Source organism: Astatotilapia calliptera, chromosome 3 (assembly GCF_900246225.1).
Source record: "Astatotilapia calliptera chromosome 3, fAstCal1.2, whole genome shotgun sequence".
In the NCBI taxonomy this organism is placed as follows: domain Eukaryota; kingdom Metazoa; phylum Chordata; class Actinopteri; order Cichliformes; family Cichlidae; genus Astatotilapia; species Astatotilapia calliptera.
This window is the reverse complement of record NC_039304.1, coordinates 13,428,308-13,451,854: the sequence shown is the minus strand read 5'-3', so window position 1 is coordinate 13,451,854 and position 23,547 is coordinate 13,428,308. Positions and strand designations below refer to the sequence as shown.

Genomic DNA, 23,547 nt, shown 5'->3' with positions numbered 1-23,547 from the left:
TGTGTATTCATTTAAGAATTTTTCTACGCAATATATTTATACTTAGAGATACACTCTGTAAAATACACAGAGGTTCTTCACTGACTTGAAAAGAACACTTAACAGACAGCAGACGGGGAAAAAATGCTAATCTTGGCCTCTCGTCAAGTTGCTCATGGAGCTAATGTTGTAGATTAGCAGTTGCTGTAACCTTCAGCTTGTCATTTTCCCAAGCAAAAGTGTCTGCAAGCACTCTTGATGTTTTGTACTTATAGGAGACTTTAGATAACCAATTTAAAATCCAGTATTTTGTAACCCCTGTGTGTAATCTTGGCATTTACATGCTCTAACTACACGAGCAGGCTCAGGTAGACAAAATTGAATGCTAATGTGATGCATAATATGAAGCAATAGTTTATCCCAGTTATTCATTTATTTGACATCAAGATCTTGACTTTATTGAATTATATTTTTCCCCCTCCAACAATGTGGCTAAGGCTTTTTATGCATGACGCATAAAGTCCTGAGCTGCTTTGTTTTATGAGACATAAACTAATACATACAGTCATTTCAGTGTTTCCCTGTGCTTTAGCTCCAAGTGTTTGGAAATGAATACGTTCCTGCTCACAGTTAACTTTTCACAGCTGTAGCACATGCAGAAAGGTCACATGTAAGTTTGCCATCAGCTCTGTAATGTGTGATGTCAAGCCAGCACATAGATTTTTGGAGTATGACTTGCAAAAGATGCAAAATGATTGGTTGATTTTCATGGAATGGAACTGATACTGTTGCCATGACATTAAACCTACCAGGATGCAAAAGTTCCGAAAACATTATAAGATTGTGTAAAATGATTTGTCACTCCGCCCATTTCTGTCACAGTAAGAGGTTTGATGGTAAAGCTTGTGATCATGCTTACAACTGCCTGCTGTGCCTACACCGAGCATTGTTAGATTTAGCTTGTAATCCGTTACAATATTTTAATTGTTCTCATTTTGAAATTGTAATTTTATTAACTCATTTATGTACTTCAGCACTTGGCAAAGAATAACCTCGCCTCTACCCGCTTCCCACAACACGCGCTGTACATTTTCAAATGTCATTTATGTGACACTTGTAATACAAACATCCATAATGTTTTAACTAGGGGGGGAATTGCAACACGGATCTCAATCATTGTGAATTCAGGGCGCAGTCAGAAGAAAGGAAGGTCAGCACGGCTGAACTCTCCTTCCCACAAAACATGATTGTTTTATCAAACTTTGAAAACATGCTCATGATTACTGCTGCTGTGGCAAAACGTCAACAGAATACTGCGGAAAATGCTTTTCCCTGGGAAACTATAGCAGCATTTTCATCTTTTGGGAATAATTCGGCCTTATTTTATACATTTTACCAATGGTAGAGGTTAGGATTTGGACAAGTAGGAAAGTGGCTATTTGCACATAACTAATGTTTTAGAAACACATATACTTACACTCGTAATGTAATAATATAAAGACATCTGTAGATGAAATAGAAGTGTTGTTTTTCACTGTCAGTCTATGCGATTGCAGGGACCTTGGCATTTACTAAGTCTGCCATGTCATTGTCTGGAAAAGTGTTCAGGACCATGTACGAGGAGGAAAGTTTTAAATTTAAAATGTAATCAGCACAATCACCACAAGCAATCAGTTCCTCTTCATTTCACCTGATCGAGCCCCCTGCTAAAAGGAGGCTGTTAAATAGAGCATCTTATCAGGCCTGGATTAAGTTTTGACTTTGATTAACATCTGTAGTCTGAGTTTAGAATGTCAAAGTTCAACTTAAAGGGAGAGATAGACAATTTATATATACAAACATCCATAATATATATATATATATATATATATATATGTGTGTGTGTGTGTGTGTGTGTGTGTGTGTGTGTGTGTGTGTGTGTGTGTGTGTGTAAATTGTCTATCTCTCTTTTTATAAGGCACACTTTCTATCCTTTATTAAATACAATTGCTTATTTATTTTATTCCAGAGTTGCATGAGAATCATACAGTAAAGCTAAAGTGACATTAGCTTAAAACTGATTAGCTTAGTTTAGCATCAGATTTGTATAGAAGGTCAAAGGTCAGTTCGCCCTTTAGTAATAAAATCTACTCTAAAGAATACCGTTCAAAGCTGACTTTTTAAAATCATTTTTGTTGAATCATCACAAATACTGAAGTAATATTATATATGAGCAAAGAACTGAAGGGGAATTTTAAAGATGGCATGAGTGCATACAGAGAAAATGAGACAGATGTGACAATAGAAAAAAAACAACAACAACGACAAAACAAAACAAAAAAACTCCTCAAGATAAATCAGACATACATAGGCGACCGTGGCTCAGGGGGGTTGGGAATCGCATCTGTAACCGGAAGGTCGCCGGTTCGATCCCCGGGCTCTCTGTCCTGGTCGTTGTGTCTTTGGGCAAGACACTTCACCTACCGCCTACTGGTGTTGGCCAGAGGGGCTGATGGTGTAATATGGCAGCCTCGCTTCTGTCAGTCTGCCCCAGGGCAGCTGTGGCTACAACTGTAGCTGCCTCCACCAGTGTGTGAATGTGAGAGTGAATGAATAGTGGTATTGTAAAGTGCTTTGGGTGCCTTGAAAAGCGCTGTATAAATCCAATCCATTATTATTATATGTAAGACTGTCTGTGCAAATATGTTTGAGGACATTGGAAAGTTAACTCCATACAACACTTTCAATGACAGGCTTCTGTTTCAGACAATGAAAATGCAGAAGTGTACAAAAGCGTATACAAATAAATGCCCAGGTAATAAGGTGATAAGGGGAGGTTTAAGGTGAGTGTTAAAAAAAGTTTAAAAGAATGCAGAAAATCATATACTCAGAAAAATGAATTTAAAAGTGAATCAGTTCAGTCGGTAACCAAACAAACAGGATAATCAGTGGAAATGTACATAAAAAAGAGGCAAACTAATATAATTGGCAATTTATGTCAAATTTCTGAATTAACTAATGCCCACATTTTTGAATCCTTTGATTCTTTTAGTTATATATTAGTCTTAATCTCTTCCTTTTGTCTTTAACCCCCATTTAACCCATTTCCCATGTAACCCCCCCTCCGCAGGTGATTACACCCAGAACAGTGGAGGTGGAGAGAAGCACAGATATCAGATATAAGTGTTACTAAATAGTGTGTTGTTTTTCTTTTAAAAAACAAGCTGTGATTTTTTAGCTTTTTAGATCAGGACGGACTCGTTGAAATAACATATGGGAAACAGGAGCAGTAGGTCGCTGTTTCAGGGCTAGATGCTGGAATGGTCTCCAGTTTCTAACATCTTAATTTTTTTTTATTATTATTTGTATATAATAGCTGTCAAATGTCATGCACAAAATCTTAGAACAGTAATTTGTTTCATTCCGTACATGACTTAGAGGAAATTATGCATGTGATTTTTCTCAAGCAGTGAGAAATGTCTGCATGCATGCTGAGCCATCAGAATGAATTCTTTGTAGCTGAGGAATCTGCCGGCTTCAGAGCTCTGTGTGTTTCTTGAGCAGTGGGCATGTTTGAAAGGCCGGCTGCAGTCTGCCCACCCAATCACAAGTTAGAAATAGTCATTTTCTTTCCTACTTTTCCATTGTTGGTACTTGTTTTTTCTTAACTTTTAACTGGTTGGGCAAGTGCCATTAAAGCAACAAAGACAAACTTTCAATTAATGTAATTCCCTTATTTACTGGAGATGTATATTTGTAAGGGTATTATAATTTATACACATTTCTTTATCTTCCAAACTTCAGGGCATAAATTTGTCCGTTTTGCATCACAGGACTAATTTCCAGGATAATTACTTGTGAAAAAAATGACTCGACAGTCTTAAGAAAATTAGATTTACTCGATTTGCAAATAAATAAAAACAATGGGGTTCAGATAAATCCCCTTTTTGGCATTGTCCAAATTTCATTACGAAAGCCACCACAAGCTGCACTGACTGACCAGCTTTGAACATTTTGTGAATTTCAATGTCACTACAGCTGAGCTCATTTGGGAAAAGGCGAACCAAGCACACGCACAGGCTATATCCAGACATAATAAACTGTCGCCCTGTTCACAGAGGCGTGGAAAGGAGAGAACACCTCCCCAGCACATCCTCAGACACATCTGTGCCCATGCCCCTAAAATTATGTTTCTTTTGCAGTGGAAATAGGTCAGCCGTGAATACCTGGCTCCTTCTATCTCAAAAAACCCTTTAACACACTTAATTAAGAACGTAACTGTGTGGATTTTTGAGTGTGAGAGAAGTGGACTGTTTTGTTTGTTTGTGAACTTTTTGACATGCTGAGAAGATGTGCGACTGATATGTGAAAGGAGGGGATGCGTTTCGGAGACATGAAATATTTCCGTAAATCTGAACATTTTACAAGCGGCTTTGTTAGGAACTGCAAAGGCACAATAATGGAAACTTGGCCCTCATTTAGACACTGAATCATTCAGATTGCACCACTGTGATTGCTTAATTAAATGCTCGACTGTGTAATGACTTTGCTTGAGAGGGAATTAAATGTCTAAATGCTGCAGAATCTGCGTTGAGCTGAATAGAAATCAATGGGACACGGTGCAGGAACCGAAGGTGTTTTCCGACTTGTTTAGGGTGAATGTTTGGTATTGATGCCATCCCTCAGTCACTCAGTCAAAAGCTCATTCCTCTAAGTCCACAGCATTGATTGCTGGCATACAAACAGTGTGCTTACTTGGTGCTTTCTTGTGAGATCGAGGAAGTCTATTACTTACATGTCTTCAGCCTGCTGTGTGTAATAGTGGATCTACTGTACAATCGTCCAGTGATTAGGGGGCTGTAAGATTACAAGAAATCAATAACGATACATATTAAAAGAAATTTACCACATCTGCTGCATTTCAAACGCAGCCCCAGTGGTCCCTGTCCGCGTCTGTTTACGTTACGATCACGTTTCAAGCTGGTTTGAGTTCATAGTGTATGTTATTCCTCGCTGGCTATTAAAACAGGGCCGCATTTTTCTCTCAAAATAACTTTCAGAGTCCAAAATTATCACTCGTCCGGCATATTTTCAGAGTGTTCTACTACAAAAGCCCAAAGGCAAACATTAAAACCCATCCCACATGGAAATAGTTCTTGAAAGGAGTGCAGCCCAGCTAATCTCACAAATATTTGATTGAACCAAAGACCTTTAGAAACCGCCGAAGCTGCGAAGGGCATACAACTCCTAAAATGACAACCGATTATCAAACTGCCTCTGGCTCGAGACACTGTAATCCCCCAGATGTTGCAGTCTATGAAATACGAGAGTCTGAATTAGATTTCTCAAACAATGTCGGCTTGTCTGCATTCGTAAACCCTCAGCATTTAAGTCACAAAATTAAGTTGACCCCGTCGGAAAGCTTAAGGACATGTAACAAAGCCCCCGGCAGTCTTATTACTTCATCTGCTTTGATCTCATCTACTCTGTGTAATAAGTTCCCACTCTAGCAAGACCACTGGGGCTAATAAGGGTTTTTATCTGCTTTTTGATATTAGATATTAACACCTCATCAAAGTTAAGCCAGCTGTAGGCTCTAGTCGTGCCTCCAAATTTACATTAGCCTAACAATGTCTCTGAAGGAAATCTTATCAAATTCAAATTAAGGGCGAGTTGAATAGCCAGAAGGAAACTGCTACCCATCACTCAAGGAACAAGTCGTTTGGTTCTGCACAAGCAGGCTTTGGAAATCACTGGACAGTAGGTTTATTTTTTGGTACGAGAACGTTAATACTTTAAAATCGCCCCTCACAATCCCAACTCAAAACTGCACGCATTTGCAGCGAATGAATGATGAATGTTTAGCCGGCAGGAATGAAAATAGGTCTGACTGACACAATCAGGATTTGCTGATTGAGAACTCCATAAATAGCGTCTCTAGTCAGCCAGCCTTTGTGATCTTTACCTGAAGGAGGTAGATGTTCGTAGCGCGTGTGTTGTTTTTGATGTTATCATCAGATACTCGGTGCAGGTTGTAACCCAGTGGTTGGTTGGAATCACCCGTGAAGCCGAACGCACTTACGTAAACATCTGTCGTCAATCCTCGCCATTCCTGAACGGCATACCCAAGTGAAGACAAGCGTATAGCTTTTTTTTTTCGTGTGTGACGAAAGAAGAACAAAACACTAGAATCGAAGTTATTTTAGAGGCCTTACTTCTTCAAACATTTGTCAAGGTAAACCCTGTATCTAGGGAGAGAGAGAGAGTGCAAAGGTTTCAGAATTCTTATCATCCCTTGTGGCATCCTTTGTCAGGTTGTATGAAAAAAAAAATGAAATATTAACTGGAAAATATAGCTCGGAGAGATAGAAAATAAATTACTTCAGTGTGGCAAGGAAAAGAAGATTGTGAGATTTATCAAGTCAAGATGGAAATGCCTGCTAAGTCTGTGCCCCTACCTTGAAAAATTAAAGGAAAAAAAGCATTAAATGCCTTCGAGTACATTGTGATGTAAAGGCATGCATGTGCGCCTGCAAAGATGTAGCGTGTGGAATTTGTTGTTTGAATGTGATGGCGTTGCATGTGGCAACAGATCATACAGAAGATTCAGCTAACACATACGAACACGCAGGGAGGGTATCCAAAATAATCCAAGCTGTACTCCCGTCTTTTAACACTTAACAGATTTGGTGTAAAACAGCTTGACTGGCAAAATCTATAATTGTACAGATAAGTGAACATGTTAGCTAGATAAAGGTTAAACTATCAGGGATATGTTCTCCATCCGTCTAAAGCCAATTTTACACATTCAGCTCAAGCAACAGAGGGTGGGAAAAAAGGAGGTTTAAAAAAAACTGGCAAGTCAATATTGATTGATCTGGAGCCTTAGCAATTACCTCCATGTGCAGAAGACCATGTTAAGGTCAGTATTATCTTAGCTCATTTTATGGGTCAGTGCTCTGGCTTCAGCTGAAATAAATTAATGGGGTAAACACTTTAGCTCACCTTGATGAAATGGATGAAGTGGAAAAGCTTTGCATAGGTGGGAGGTACAGTGCTGCGGAGTGACCCTTGATATTTTCCCGAACGCCCATAGGTCGTAAAATCCCAGCATTAAATAACACTGACTACCCAGCGATGAAACCATAAGGCCAATAATGCACTGTTAAGAAGCAGTGGAGCTATTAAATTAATCTCGTTTACGGGTTAACCAAACCCATTCGCTTGAATGGATAGATGTCCTACGGAATAAATAAAAGCGGTTACAACAGTGATTTTCATGAATGAATTTCTTCACATCTGGGAGATTTTTTTTTTTTTTAATTAAATGAAAAACATTGTGGAGAATACCAGGAGAAATTAACCTTGTATGTATATATATTTATGTCTATATATATTAATTTGCATATATTTACTGCATCAGGCATTTTTTTCTTTTTTTTTTGCAGTTTATTTCTTAAAAATGTATCAGGCAATTTATTTATTTCATTTTTTCGGTGGGAAAAGAAAAGTCACACTGATGATATACAGGGAGTGCAGAATTATTAGGCAAATGAGTATTTTGTCCACATCATCCTCTTCATGCATGTTGTCTTACTCCAAGCTGTATAGGCTCGAAAGCCTACTACCAATTAAGCATATTAGGTGATGTGCATCTCTGTAATGAGAAGGGGTGTGGTCTAATGACATCAACACCCTATATCAGGTGTGCATAATTATTAGGCAACGTCCTTTCCTTTGGCAAAATGGGTCAAAAGAAGGACTTGACAGGCTCAGAAAAGTCAAAAATAGTGAGATATCTTGCAGAGGGATGCAGCAGTCTCAAAATTGCAAAGCTTCTGAAGCGTGATCATCGAACAATCAAGCGTTTCATTCAAAATAGTCAACAGGGTCGCAAGAAGCGTGTGGAAAAACCAAGGCGCAAAATAACTGCCCATGAACTGAGAAAAGTCAAGCGTACAGCTGCCAAGATGCCACTTGCCACCAGTTTGGCCATATTTCAGAGCTGCAACATCACTGGAGTGCCCAAAAGCACAAGGTGTGCAATACTCAGAGACATGGCCAAAGTAAGAAAGGCTGAAAGACGACCACCACTGAACAAGACACACAAGCTGAAACGTCAAGACTGGGCCAAGAAATATCTCAAGACTGGTTTTTCTAAGGTTTTATGGACTGATGAAATGAGAGTGAGTCTTGATGGGCCAGATGGATGGGCCCGTGGCTGGATTGGTAAAGGGCAGAGAGCTCCAGTCCGACTCAGACGCCAGCAAGGTGGAGGTGGAGTACTGGTTTGGGCTGGTATCATCAAAGATGAGCTTGTGGGGCCTTTTCGGGTTGAGGATGGAGTCAAGCTCAACTCCCAGTCCTACTGCCAGTTTCTGGAAGACACCTTCTTCAAGCAGTGGTACAGGAAGAAGTCTGCATCCTTCAAGCAAAACATGATTTTCATGCAGGACAATGCTCCATCACACGCGTCCAAGTACTCCACAGCGTGGCTGGCAAGAAAGGGTATAAAAGAAGAAAAACTAATGACATGGCCACCTTGTTCACCTGATCTGAACCCCATTGAGAACCTGTGGTCCATCATCAAATGTGAGATTTACAAGGAGGGAAAACAGTAATAATAGTCACCTGCACACACAGATATCCCCCTAAAATAGCTACAACTAAAAACAAACTAAAAACTACTTCCAAAAACATTCAGCTTTGATATTAATGAGCTTTTTGGGTTCATTGAGAACATGGTTGTTGTTCAATAATAACATTATTCCTCAAAAATACAACTTGCCTAATAATTCTGCACTCCCTGTCGAAGTCTCAAAAACTCATGCATGTTTTAACCCAGCGGTCCCCACCCCCGGGCCACAGACTGAGTCGTTTGGTACCGGGTCGCGAGAGTTGAGACTCCAGTGTGAAATTTATGGTTTTCAGGGTTCTTACGTTATTTTACGTTTTTTTTTTTTAATCGTTAACTCGTTTACCCTGGGTCTTTTCCCCGTGTGTTATGAATAAATCTTTCTTTTGTTACAGGTTCTGGTTTTATTTTGTCGCATTTATCCGCGACACCTTAAAGGCCGGTCCGTGAAAATATTGTCAGACATAAACCGGGCGCAAAAAAGGTTGGCGACCGCTGTTTAACCCATGTATATAAGGGTTAAAACAACTACGGGACACAGTGTGCTTCCTATTTCTCCTCTTTACTCTTGAAAGCCTCCTTGGAGTAACCCTTGAAGCTCTTTTACCAACTGTGTGGTGTCTGTTGTTTTTCAGGCCTGCTTATATAAAAACAGGACATGAGTAAGCATGAGAAGTTAGTGAGGGTGGTCTCTGCCTATTCATTTTCTCTTATAACTCCTGCCAAGTGAAATCGCCAGTATACTGATGGTAGTATAAAGCAAGTACTTCACGGCCGTGTCAACCACTCTAGTAACATTCATATGCTGTGCATTTCTTTTATGCATCGCTGTTGCCAAAGGCTGCCATTATCAATCCAAACTAGGCAAACAGCAACGAGTAGCCCACTGCACAGCACGACTGTAGCACTCTCAATCCTTTATAATAGCAGAGTCCTCAATTTTGCATGTTATTTCTTGACACCTGTGTGTATTTAACTGTAGGGAACGGAGAGCGTTATCACTCAGCCAAACGCGTCACCTTTGTATTGGAATTCTGCTCTGGCCTTCGGGCCGACTCAAGAACACAACAGAGCTGTTTGTAAGTCCAAAATAAATTCAATTTCCAATGCAGTGATCTCCTTAATGAAAAGTCAATGCCCCTCACTCATTGGCAAGCTCCCATGGGGACGGCGAGAAAGATGAATTTATCAACAGGCTAGAGACTGCGCCCTAGGGGACACCCACCCCCTTACGATCAAACAGAATACGACTGCGTGTGTCCGACCGCTCTTCCATTATTACCCAGCTCCTGCTTTTAATGTGATCTGACGAAGGAGCGATGACAGTATTGATCTGGCCAAAGTGCTATTTATGTACTCACAAATCCTGTAATCAGTGATTACAAAAGCACTCTACCATTGCGGCTAGCTCGTTCTCAATTTGTTAAGTGCACATTGTGACATTTTGCTCGTGTCATATGCATGCAGGGTTGTCTTAACGTGCCTGTTTTTCAGCCTTTCCTCAGTGAAACGTTAGCATGCAAGCTCCCGCCACATGTCTTCAAATCAAATCAGGCTGTATTTCTGGACAGACATCTAAACATGAACCTGATTTTACTTTGGAGCGTCCCCTTCATCTGCAGCATAGATTCATTTCTTTATTTATTTTCTTGCCATTTTTTTAACTGAAACACCGCATTGTTGCGCTGCATTCCTGTGAACGCTTCAGAAGTTTCTGATTATTAATAACACCGTGTCTTGTCAGCAGCATAACCTCCCGATAAGTAAAGGGTGGGGGGAGGGGGACATGAGGTTGTTGTCATGGCGTATGGTTAACAGTATTATAGATAAGCTTTAATCCCCCGCTCGGCTCACTGTAATGCATAGCAAAAGTGATGGAAGCGGAGAACATGCACATGTGTAAACATCAGCCGCCGAAGGAGCGGCGTGCTGAAATGACACAGCAGAGAGAGAGAGGAGCACGCAGCGCGCCGCTTGCTTACAACGGCGAGGTAATTCATGCTCATCAAAGTCATCACTCCATAAGCGCAGCTCTTGTGAGCCTTTCACTCACATGAGGTGCAACAGTAAATCATGTGTAGTGAGCATGACCACATTCTGCCCCTCTGCTACACATTCATGAATAAAACTCAAATATGGATCATTGTTGACCTCATGCGTTTAGGACGGGACCTCCATCCGTACTGTGGCGTCTCATCCCAAAATTGGGACTAGAACAGGGTGGGGGTGGGGGGAATCAAATATCAAACATATCTTAATCTGCATTTATGTAGTCAGTAATTGGTGCTAATTTTCAAACATTTACAGTTTTGATGGGTAAGCCCTAATTTTGTAGGATTTTGCATTGATGATTAATTGTGGATGAAGCAAAGATAAGGTATCATCATAGTTATAGTATGCCTCGGGGTTTTCTTTATTTATGGATACGGGATGGTTTAAAAAATAGATATATATAGCTCACAGAATCCAGCTGACATGGGCATCAGCAGGCAGACAAAAATGATATAGAAACAGGATAAACAGCTGATTAAATCCTAAATTTAGCCTTTTTTTCTGTCTTGGTTCCTTGATTAGAGACTTTAGCTTTTAGCTAAACAACATTAAAATTGGATCGTATGACGTTCAGGGGGAGAAAAAAAACATAGCACATTTAAATGCGCGACGTCAATGATATAGAAAATTAGTTCCAACGACTGTTGTCCATTTTTCTCGGAATAATGCAAGGCATAATTTGGAAAGATAAAAAAAACAGAAAGTAATTTCGTGGAAAAACGAAACAAATTAAAAAAGTGCGGATTATTCCCCCAAATTAGCCCGTTACTTGCAGAAGGCTGTTATTGAGATAAAGTGTAGAACACTGAGCTTGTAGCATTATCGTCTGTTTCTGGTTTATTCAGAATGACAGAAAGTATCGCGTGCATTTTTAGCAACCGTTGGCCTTCATTCTTGTGTTTGTTGGTTTTATTGTCCTCGAAAAGTTGTTATATTTAACACCTGTGTGTGACATTTGGCTTAACACGCGCACGCTTGCACCCACTGCAAACAGATAATACGCGGCTGTAATAGTGTGCATGGAGATGGCTTGAAGACGGTTCGTGCAGCTTAATGCAGTCCACCAATGGAAATGTTCTTAATGTATAATTATAAGAAACTGTTGTAGATACAGAATTTTTGATGCATGCCTGTGAATGTGCTGCACAGTGTATGTAACCTGTTTTTTTTTTTTTTTAAATGGAATATTACGGTATCTTCATATTCCCGGGGGAAATGCAATCTATTGAGACTCTAATTTATTGGATCCCTCACTGATAGAGGATCTCTGTTCATCTCAGTCCTCATTGTGTGAGTCTCTCTCTCTCTAATGTGGCTGTACTGCCCATAAACAGACATTGAGTGATTAGCGCTGTTCTGCCATTGACATCATTTGCATTTTAATAGACCATAATTACAACTCAGGGAAAATAAATTGCAGTTTGAAGAATGTTTGAATTACTCCAACTCCCCGGCTCGTCTTGCGAGATAGCAGCGAGCATATGCAGGGGCTGCTCGGATAGTTAATGTCAGGTTCAGAAATGTACAGAGAAGCAGGACTGCAAAACCGAAAAGAACAGAGGAGGATGTCGCGCTAATGGCATTTGTAACATAAGTGATTTTGAGATGCTTCCCGCGACGAGCCTTCGAAATCCAGTGAAATCTAGGTGAATTTTACGGGGGTCGGTTTTAGGATATATCACTGCGCAAACAGCCGTTGATAGATGCGCGACTGTTTCTGAAGTCAAATCTCTGAGTGCTCAGATACAGAACGGGTCTCTAATCGCACAGCCACCCTGCCAGCCTCCTGTAGTTTCCTGGCTTCTCATTAATGCCTGTGATAATTGCAGTTTGTCCGTTTAATATCCCCCCCGGTCTGTCTTATCGCCACACCTCACCTGCTGAGATGTGACACCTTCCCAGGATTTGCCGAGGGATGTCTAACCCTGGCAGTTAAAGCCCGTGTGACCCTGTAAGCAAGAGTGACAACACAATAATACTCCCCGCGTCTAATCTTTCATTGGTGGATTATCAGATTAGAGGCCCCAGTTGTTTATGGGTGCTGTGACTATCGAAAAAGTTGATCTGTCAAGTTTATCTTACACTTGTCGTATCAAGGCTGTGTTGGTCCATACAGTTGGCTGTGGATGGAAGATAAGGCCAACGCAGCTGAATGAAACCTTTGGAAAATGAGAAACAAGGCTTTTGGTTTTTTTACCTCGACAACGGCGCACTTTATCTAGTTTAGGAAATGGACCCCTGCAAAAGCATTACGCCGCCTTTTGGATTCACTAGAGTTCGTTGACCTCTTTAGTGTGACACAGCTGCCCTTTCTTTATTTCCAAACACATATCAGAAATCATCCATCAGTTTAACGCTCAGGTTAGTGGTGTGGAATCACAAGTTTCCAAGAGGACATAATCCGTCCTCTTTCAAGCTGCCTCTTTGTGGCATTTCAAAGACTTGAACTGATATAGGTTCCCTATCAATCAGCTGTTTTGGCAAGTAACAGAGTGGTGGAAGTCCATTGTGTAACCTTTGGATGTGGTTCACTAATTCAGGCTAACTGTTTTCTTTCCATCACAAAGTGGGGACTCTGAAGGTTATTGGCTCTTCAAGCAGGACTGTCACAAGGAATCTATGAATAACAGATTCGAGATCACTATCCTTTTTAATCTGCTCTTATCGGATTTGCAAGCTAGGGTGTAAATGTTTTGACATCACCTCTGGTAGGATGGGAAGTGGAATTTCAAATTACCAAAGAAACATCTTCATTTGAGCAGAATAAAAAAAAAAAACCTTGATGATAGTTAAATATTCTGATGGTTTAAAGCAAATTAGATTCACCAAGGCATTATTTTATATACAGCGGATTTATGATAAGGTGAATATTCCAGTATTCATTACCCAAAGTGTAAAAGCTAGCACTGGCACAAAACTCAAGGCTTTTTAGCCTTATGTACTGTATTTCAATGTATATTTGGGTGGTGTCATGGTCCTCGGTGACCCAGTTTTTTTGTGTTTTAAATTATTGATAGTCTTTGATTTCATTATTATTTATAATTTTTAGTCTCTTGGTTTCTGTCTCTGTGCTCTTCTTAAGTTTCATGTGCCCTGTCTCCCCAATCAGTCATGTCTCAGGGTCAAGTCTGTGTGTTTGTGAGTGTCTCTTGTTTCCTGTTTTACTTTGATAGTCTCGTGTGCTACGCTTTGCTTCCCCCAGTCTCGTTGTTTGTGATTGCTCCCGGCTGTGCTCTCCTCCTGTGTCTTACTCTCTCTTTATCCCTCTGTCGATTCAAACCCTCTGCCTTCCTCCGTTTGTTGCTGGATCGTCTGCGTACCTCCCACTGCATTTCAGGCATCAGTGTTCTGTATTCCACGTCTCAGGTCTTTAGTTTCTTTATTCTAGTTTTATTTTTTTTTAGGTTTATCCAGTTTAAAATTTTGCTAGTTTAGTCTTTGTCTCCTTTTGCTTTTGTTTGTGTTCTGCTCTGCCGAAATAAAGGCTCGCTCTCAGTTCAAGTCCGTCATCAGTGTCTCACACATCTGCCATAGCGGATGTGATAGGTGGCCCAAGACTTTTGCACACTATCACCTGTATGAAAGCAAGGTTGCCAGGCACGTGTTATTTTGCAGTTAAATTGTTGTCCTGCAAGAGCCGCATCACTAATTGTGGAGGAATTTCTATCAGAGATTACAAATGTAAGTAGCTAATGCGAATTTCTGTGTACGCACACGGCAACTGATTTGCAAGTTTTGCCAATTTCTGACAGTTATCTGCTGTATTATCACAAACGACTGCTTCGACTGCAGGCTGATAGCAGATTGAATGACTATCTGGCTGCCTTGTTACTTTTCTATCACTGTTTTGATGCATGTATGTGGCTTCGACAATAATTTGAAAGACAACAAGATCTCAAGTTCGTTGCACACAGTCAACAAAGTTTTCCCGAGTGTGACACGACTTTGGTCTAGCACCACAAGCTAATACATCGTATTCTTTTCAAAGCTTTAGGAGCATGAATGATCCACGATTCATTGTTCTAAAAATGTTTTGAATTTTTCACTTTAACACTTTGGTAAAGACTGAAATATCTTCACAGTTAATGTTTATTAATAACAAATTAGCAATTAACTCTAAAAGCTGGCACCGAGGGGGAAAAAAGAGATCAAGGGTCTTTAAATCTTTCATTGGCGCCCTTAAAGACTTGGTATTTAAATCAGCTTTAATTTGAATTTGTGTTCAAAACTTGTTTAACTTAAACTGGGAGAGGTTGAACTCCACGTTATAGCTCATAGAAGCAGTGTCGTGTGTTTTTTAGTGGAAAAAAAACACATCCAGATTCATTTTATAGCTTTTGCAGATTCAGCTGTATCAGCTATACCCTCAGTCACCGTGTGTGGTGAATCACAGTTATCAAGCAGTGGCTTAAGTATTTAGGACTACTTGTCGCCACAACTGTGAATTATTGAAAGGGCCTTTGAGAATTGCGATAAAGTGCCAAACAGGGTTAGTTCAAATTTATATGTATAACCACTAGTCTTATATTTTAGACCAGTAACAGCAGAACACTCTCCTAAAGGGATAATAATAATTCCTCTGTCCCATTCCCATCGTATTTATGGCACAGCACACTGGTTTGTCATTCGTAGCCAGTGTGATTATTCACCTGGCGAGCATATTATTCTAGCAAATACCACAGCTATAAAAATTCTTCATATTTCATTCCAGGGGTTTGATGAGAATGCGCTGAATCCCATTTTCCAAAATATTGGGTATTCTGTGCAACAAGAATATGGCTTCCCTGATTACATTATGCCTCTGAGCTGTGTTTAGCCAAATGTGCATGACTTGCAAGTAAAATGTACAATAGACTGCTGCTGGTGTGTCATATTAAGAAAAAAAAGATGGAAATGAGGCAGAACATAGAGGTCTGCTTTCATCAGACTTCCTACATTTAAATGAAATCCTCTAAGTTGATTTTTTTCCATCCCTGGAAATTAAAACTGAGCTGAGTTCACATCTGCTCGGTTGCAACAGAGTGACAGCAGGTTGTTAAAATAGTCGAAGGTCGAAAATGACTGAGTCTTAACTCTGTGTTTCAGCGTTTTGGATATTGAATCAACTTCTTAAGCTTCGCAGAATTGTCTCTTTAGTCGCAGTGGTGTATTCCCATTTTCTCTTTGTGTATTTATTCTCACAGGTCTTAATTCAACATGCATGCACAGACACGCAAAGTCCAAGATAAAAACTGTGTTTCCCCTCACAAACGGAGTCTTTTTCCTGCTTCTAAAAGCGACACGTTTGATCTTGAAGAATAAAAATCGTTGTTTGATGCTAAAGCGAAAGGACCCGGCCACGACTAGAGGCAGTGTGCCGCACAGATGTCCGCCACATGGAGTGGACGCATCTCATTTGTTGCACTTTGGAGTTATTTATTTATTTCCCGGGTCTGATACAGGGAAACATCTGTCACCTTTGCCTAAGTGCCCGCTTGCGTGATACACAGACTGCGTTTCAGAACAAAACACCCTCCCATTGTTTGGCTCTTTAGTCTGCAGCTCAGGTGCAGAATCCTGTGAGGCATTTGGAGCGCCCTGCTGTTGCAACAGAGCATGCATCTCTGTTTTGCAGTGCTCTTTGTTGACATCACTCTTTTTGTAGATTATTTCTTTATTGGTGTGGTTAAATTAAACCTGTGCCACACTGATCTAAGCTTTCGCTACAACCTGCTTACAAATCATCATTTCGCTTTAATAGTTATAAAAGTTGCTTATCTTGATTACCAGTTCAAAAGAATCCTTTTTTCAGGATAACTTTGCTGTCATTGTTTGCCTCTTACAAATAAATCTGAAAAGCAGCTTTGATGCATGTGCAACAAGGTTATTATAGTTAACTGAAACTGCATTAAAAATAATGGTGGGCACCAGTGCTACCCCTCAGCTTCCTAATAGATGCATCTATGGCAGAATATGAAAATCCTACGTGATTTTAAGAAAACTTGACTCATGACCTGGACCTTAAGTTCAGTATCACTGAGATTCATAGCTATCTGTCATTTTTAGCAGATGTACCTCTGGTATGAATATCAAAATCCTATGTTTCCTTATACAGTGGTCCCTCGTTTATCACGGTAGTTACGTTCCAAAAATAACCTGCAATAGGTGAAATACGCAAAGTAGCTAACTTAATTTTTTAACAATTATTGTCGATGTTTTAATGCTGTAAAACCCCTCACTACACACTTTATACACTTTTCTCCGACAGGCTCAAACATTTCCACACTTTTCTCTCTTGTTTAAACACTCTCAAAGTTTAAACCTTCGTAGAAATATAAGTCCAGTATTATACAGGGTGCGCCATTTATATGGATACACCGTAATAACATGGGAATTGAAACCAAGCACACCATTGTTTTTCTTGTGACATTACCAATAAGTTTGATCTGTCACATGGCCCTCTTCCTATTGGAAAAACAAAAGTTGTATCCAAGATGGCCGACTTGTAAATGGCCACCATGGTCACCACCCATCTTGAGGAGTTTGCCCCCTCACATATACTAATTTGCCACAAACAGGACTTTAATATCACCAACCATTCCCATGTTATTACGGTGTATCCGTATAAATTTCCCACCCTGTAGAATGAAACCAAAGGCACGTGCAGTTGACTTTGATGGTGCAAAACGTTTCATCGACATTTTCTGTTAGTTGGAGAAAACTTACAAACAAACATACAGTACAGCACTTCAGAGTCCCGCTGTTAGTGATCGAAGATATAGGGAAATTTGACAAGCTGAACAGGAGACACGACACGAGATTGATTGACAATGGTCTACAGCCAATCAGAACGCAGAACATAATGCGCTGTAAAAAACAAAACAAAAAAACCACGAAACAGCGAGACTGCAAAAGGTGGACCGTGTTATAGCGAGGGACCACTGTATTCATGTTATCGCATTTACAAACTTGGGTGTCCACACCGCCCCCCCACCTGCCCACCAGGGTTACAACAATATGCTATCAGCCTTTTACGGCTGCAATTTTGTGATATTTGAAAAACAAGTTAAAATCAAAAATATAGAGGAACAATTCTTAGTATGACTTAACTTGGTAAAATCTGTTATCACAAACTGCCTGATGAGGGGTTTAACAGATGTTTTGATTGAGGCTTTGGATGTCTATAAGCCTATGAGTCAACTGCTTTCAAAAAGTTCTGTTTATATTCTAATCTCAATACTGATTTCCCCAAATCTTGTCTCTGGCATTTGCCTTAAATAAAATAATCAGTAATAAAGACTAAAACTAACAAAATGAAAAAGAAACATTTTCAACCAATGAGAGCTACACTGAAATGATCAAACCCACTCTGGAAACTGAACCTGAATTAAACTGAGTTAAAAATAAAAAACTATAAGAAAGTATGGTGCATACGCACAGTCTGAGATGTCCATATCGAGCACATCTGCACTCTGTGACATCATACAGAGCAAGAAGGAGAAAAAAAACGAGCATTTAAGGCCGTCTGAAGCCTGAGCAGACGTCCATGTTTTGGCCTATCGAATCAGAAACGTATATAAATGAGTTTTATAGAAGGATATGAAACCAAAAAGACAAAAAAATACCCCAGTGCTTGTTAGTTGGCTTTTTCAGAGCTGAAAAATCCCTAAACTGCTCCTGTGCTCCTTTTCCTAATGACAGTCACCCCACCCTCCAAAGTAAATTAATTAAAATGGCATAGTGCCACACTTGTGAAAGGAAATCTGATGCTCGTGTCTGAAGTATTTGAAGTGTCACCCAAGATAATGGATGTAGGAGAGGTTTCTAATTCTCAGAGCCCGGCCCCAAATAGCACCAGTAGCCATCTGTATTCTCGTTTCTGCAGCACTCACTAAATCAACACACTCGACACAAGCCCGAGGATGCCTCCGCACAATCATGCATGACAACATCAAAGCTTTTCTTTATTGCCTCTCCTCCTCATCACCCCCCCCCCCCCACCCCTTTTCTGAGCCCCCTTAACTGTTATCTGAAGCTAAAAGCAGTGGTACCATTGCAAATATTATCTTGAGGTTAGTGCAAACACTGAAAATCCGAGCTGCTACTTGTCAACAGTCTCAGTCACAGCTGATAGCCGTGTTCGAGGACGATTTCATCCTTTCACAGGTACGAATTTAAAGAGGTTGCATGCACGTGGATTGCTAGCAAAGATTTGTCGCCTGATCTGTGAATCCATGGCCCTCGAAAAGAAAAAAACCAAGAAAGAAAAAATTCATTAAACCGTTCAGCATTCTTTGGGATTTTCTCTTAATTGCCTGTTTTGTTTCCTACATCTACAAATTTACAACCATAAATCTCGAAAATGTCGGATGAGTCAAATCCCCAGATTTCCACGAGCCGGATGCTTCAATGATGAGCTGGATCTGTCATTGGGGAGCCACTCAGCACCCACAAACAAATTGAGCAGGCACCCAAGATGGATCTGTCGACACTTCATTCTACATCTCTCTATTTAATGATATTATATTTCATTTCCAGAGCAAAGAAAACACCATTACCCAAAGCAGCGAGTCGTAACGAGCCATTCTGCCACAGATTCCATTCCTCCTTGGTGGTACAGTAATTGAATTACAATCGCATATGATAAAAAGTTTAAAAGCGATTGCATTTGTTTCCATTTGTTCCTTCCATGTTACATACTAAGCTCGACCTTGCACACAGTTAAAGGCCGTGAAGCGTACGTAGTCTGATTTCAACACATATTCTATGATCTTGATTGGAAACAGCAGGCATGAAGCTTTACTGTGAACTACGGATGCTGTTATTTGACCCCCATCCGTTTAGAGGTGAATACTGTTGAGCAACCGACAGAGAGGTCAAAAGGAGTACACTGATTTCCTGCAACCCCTATGCCCGTATTGATAACTAACCTAAAATTTATTTGGCTGGTAACTGTGGTTGAGTGCTCTGAGAGCTATCGGGGTTTTGAATAGTGCATCCAATTGTTTTGACCAGAGATTGAAAGGCAGTTATCATTTCAATGCGGGCAATATGCTCAGAGGGGAAGGGACAAAGAGGTCAGCAGAAGTGGAGTAAGTGCTCCTTCGGGCACAAACACTGAAGGCCATTCAAAAGGCCTCAAAGAGACACTAGGGGAAATTGATTTCAGCTTTATTCCTGGTCAGATGCATGACTGTGCTGGTGCGTGACCCAGTGGTGGACCTGTCTGCTCAAATTAGGGAACCATTTGGAAGATATGGCCACATGTGAATGGCCAGTCACACTCTATGAATATTGTATGGCAATAGCATTATTTCACACATCAAAACATCCAGAGGTCACCCAGCACTTTTGTTATGCGAGCGATGATCTTTTTTGTCGGGGCAAACCCCATTTGCTAAAGTAGTTTGCGAGCAGTGCACTGTATGGCCTTCATTGGCAAAACTCAGCAGTGACGCTGTAAAATTTCTGGGGCACAAATTACATAAAGACATAAAAGCTTTTGCTATCCGGTGCATGCATTTTGACCAAAGTGGGACTGGCACATATTTTTCCCCCAAAAGATAAAGAGAGTGCTTAGAGCTCCCACCATCATTGCTCTAAATAAGACAAAAAAAAGCATGGACGTGCAGTCTAGACTACAGCCTGTCTGACAGTTTGACAGCAACTGAGTTGGCTTATTTTGAATTTCTGTTTTATTTGGTCAGATGCACTGCTGTGGGAAAAGTCTTGAGGCAACCCTTAGTTCTTTATATTTTTCTTCCAAGAGGTCAGACTTTCTTGTCATTTTTAACCTAGTGTTGAGCAATAGTTTTCCAGGATTTCTAAAGGTTTCTGTTGGACTTTGGTTGTTTTTTGACTCATTTTCAGTCCAATTCTTGCACCTGGCCACTGTCAGAGGAATGGTTTTTTTTTTTTTAAACCATTTAACACTACAAATGATCCGGCAATGAAGAGAGAAGTACTGTTGTCATTGTCTACAGCCATCTGTGAAACAAGGCGGAGGCTCTGCTCTTGAAAGCAGCTTCATTTTTCAGCATGACAATGATCCCAAACTCCCCGTCAATGCAGTAAAAGCATACCTGGATAGAAAAACACACAATGGTCGTAGATTGGCCTCCCCAAAAGGCAGCCAACATCCAAAGAAGAGCTTTGAATGTCCTTCAAGAAGCCTGGAGAACTTTTCCTGAAGACTACCTAAAGAAATCCCAAGAAAGTTTACCTAAGAGAGTTCAGGCTATGTCTGAGAATAAAACTGGTCATAACAAATATTGACTTTCAGGCTCATTTTTCAGACTCTGTTTTGCCTTTTATACACTATTTCCATATGTTTTTGGAGAAAAATCAATAAATCATTACTTCCAGCCTTTTCTTTAATCAATCAATGGACCTTTTTTGCTTTTCCCTATTTTCTGTCAATAATTAACAATAACTCATGTTTAAACATGGCCAAAGTTTCAAATAATGAGAACATAGCACGATAGCTTTTTAAAAAGTTCAAATGCTCACTGGGTCCATGTTCATAGACAGTAGTTACATTAGAAGCTGTTTGCATTAAAGATCTGATTTATCCTGGCCGTTAGAGTACGGCATCTGTAGCAGTTATGTTACAGTACCTTTGAGGTATTTTTTAAAATATGTACTTGTATTAAGGTGAATCCAAAGTGTGCATGTGCTGACATAACGGCGTGTTTGCAAATCCCATTGATGAAACGTCTTCGCTTCTTTCACTAGCAGCCATTCACCTAATCTTCTTTCTCATCAAGATAATTTTCCAGTCAATATGGTGCCCTGTGGGAGCTCTGTGCTTATAGCCACACACTGTGTATACACTGTACATGATTTATGCATGCTCTGCTGTTATGTTTGCCATGTTTACAGCTGTGCAGATCAGGTTCAGCTAAGTGCTCTTGTTTTTCTGCCCCTTCAGGCACCATGTTTATACATTACACCACACTATACGAAGCAGGACACGAGCACTGCAACAGAAAAGAGGGTTGTACCAGCCATCGCTATGTTGCTTCAACACCACGAACCTCGGGGCTTAGCTGGCTGCCAAGCTGCAATCACCCACAGAGCCGTGTGCTTATTTTCTCTGCCCTCTTCTTGACCATATGGAGCATAAGGGTCACAGGGACACTGTGTTTCACAGATTTGTCTCTGTGTGTGTGACAGAGTGTGTGCGTGTATACATGTTCTCGTGTATATGCCTGCTTGGAAAATGAGCCAAATCTGCTTGCTAGTATTTGTGGATTTGGCAGTAGGGTGCATTGATTTTGTCAGCATTTGCTTTTCCCTGCCAGCTAAGAATACTTTTATTAGCTCCACCAATATAGATGCAGAAAATGTCCATAGTCTTTTCACATTCTGCTGTGTTGGAACTAGCACTATGGCGGTGTTCTCAGTGCGCTGGGATTTCTTTTTTTTTCTCATTACATCTATAACCCAGAACTGCCAAGCGGGTATGAGCTGTTTCTATTCATGTGAACGACTGACTATTCCATCAAACAAGTGTTAGGAAAACCCCGGATGATAAATGTTAATGCCAAAGGTCAGACACACTCTAAAGGTGCAATATGATGAAGTATCTTTTACTGCGTTGCCAGCTGATACTGGGTCAGCTTGTCAGGAGCTGACATGGTAACATAGTAGCAACCTCTCATTTAATCACCGTATTAATTCACCCATCACAAAGCCCTAATGACACTGCTGCTGGCCGATTAATCTCTGAATTTGATTTAGCAAGTGTCCATTCATCATAACTGACTCTTTCAGTATGCAATCAATATGGCCCTTTTTGCACTTCGGTCACCTAGACCTCGAGAGGTACACAGTCACGCTGTGGAGAGTGTTATGATAAAATAATGCTTGCCCCGGCCAAAGTGGAGAAGCATCGATCACATATGAGTGCATACATCCAAAGCGCTTTTTCCTCGGGTCCTACTGATGAGCCTCTTTGCACAAGAAGCAAAGGCCCAGTCATCAAAAGTCTCGTGAAGAGTAAACACGTGGCCGATTATTGCTTACAATAAATGGAAACTGTTAGTTAAGGAAACTTTACTGAGTGTTAAACAATTAAGTGATCAGTAATGATGTGCGTTTTTGCTTGATGTGCCTGACACATTTAGATGAAGGGAGTTCCAATCGGTACCAGTTTAACTATGGCAAAATTAATTTTTAGTAATTAGTAATAGATAACCCAATCAGAACAAATTAATGCGTGTCAGTCCCCAAACTACTGCAGTTGAGTAGAATAAAAGCAAATGAAAGCTTAACAGGAAGTGTGAGAGCTCTGGGAGGACACCAGCTTACTATGGAGGAGTTATTAGCTCTAAAATCGTGCTAAAGCTTTCGTTACTGATGTTAGCCTTTCCTCGGCCTCCCTGCCCACAAGTTGATCTTTACTGTTGGTCCTATGGTGTATACCAGCGGTCCCCAACCTTTTTTGCGCCACGGACCGGTTTATGCCTGACAATACTTTAAGGTGTCGCGGATAAATACAACAAAATAAAACTAGTACCGGTACCGAAAAAAAGAAGATTTATTCATAACACACGTGAAAAGACCCAGGAAAACTGAGTTAACGATAAAAACGATAACAAAATAACGCTGAAAAACGATAAAAACCCTGAAAACCAACCGGGCCGCGAGAGTTGAGGCTCAGGTGTGAAATACACCTCGGTACCAGTCCGAGGCCCGGGGGTTGGGGACTGCTGGTGTATACAATAGGCCAGTGTTTCCCAACCTTTTGGAGCCACGGCACATACTGAAAAAATCACACGGCACACCACCAAACAAAAATGTCACAAAAATGATATTGATCATTTTTCCCCGCACACTAGGCATAGGGGAATTGTCCCCCATATACCTGTTTTGGTTTCTTCTGACCACTACTCATATTTACTTAAACCAGGCCAAATTGT

The 23,547-nt window shown here is 40.4% G+C and overlaps 1 protein-coding gene across 37 annotated transcripts in view; it reads left to right on the top strand.

Moving 5' to 3' along the window:
• Positions 1-23,547, top strand: part of LOC113018650 (protein tyrosine phosphatase receptor type D) — a 410,754-nt gene that overhangs the window by 205,285 nt on the left and 181,922 nt on the right. The window lies entirely within an intron of this gene.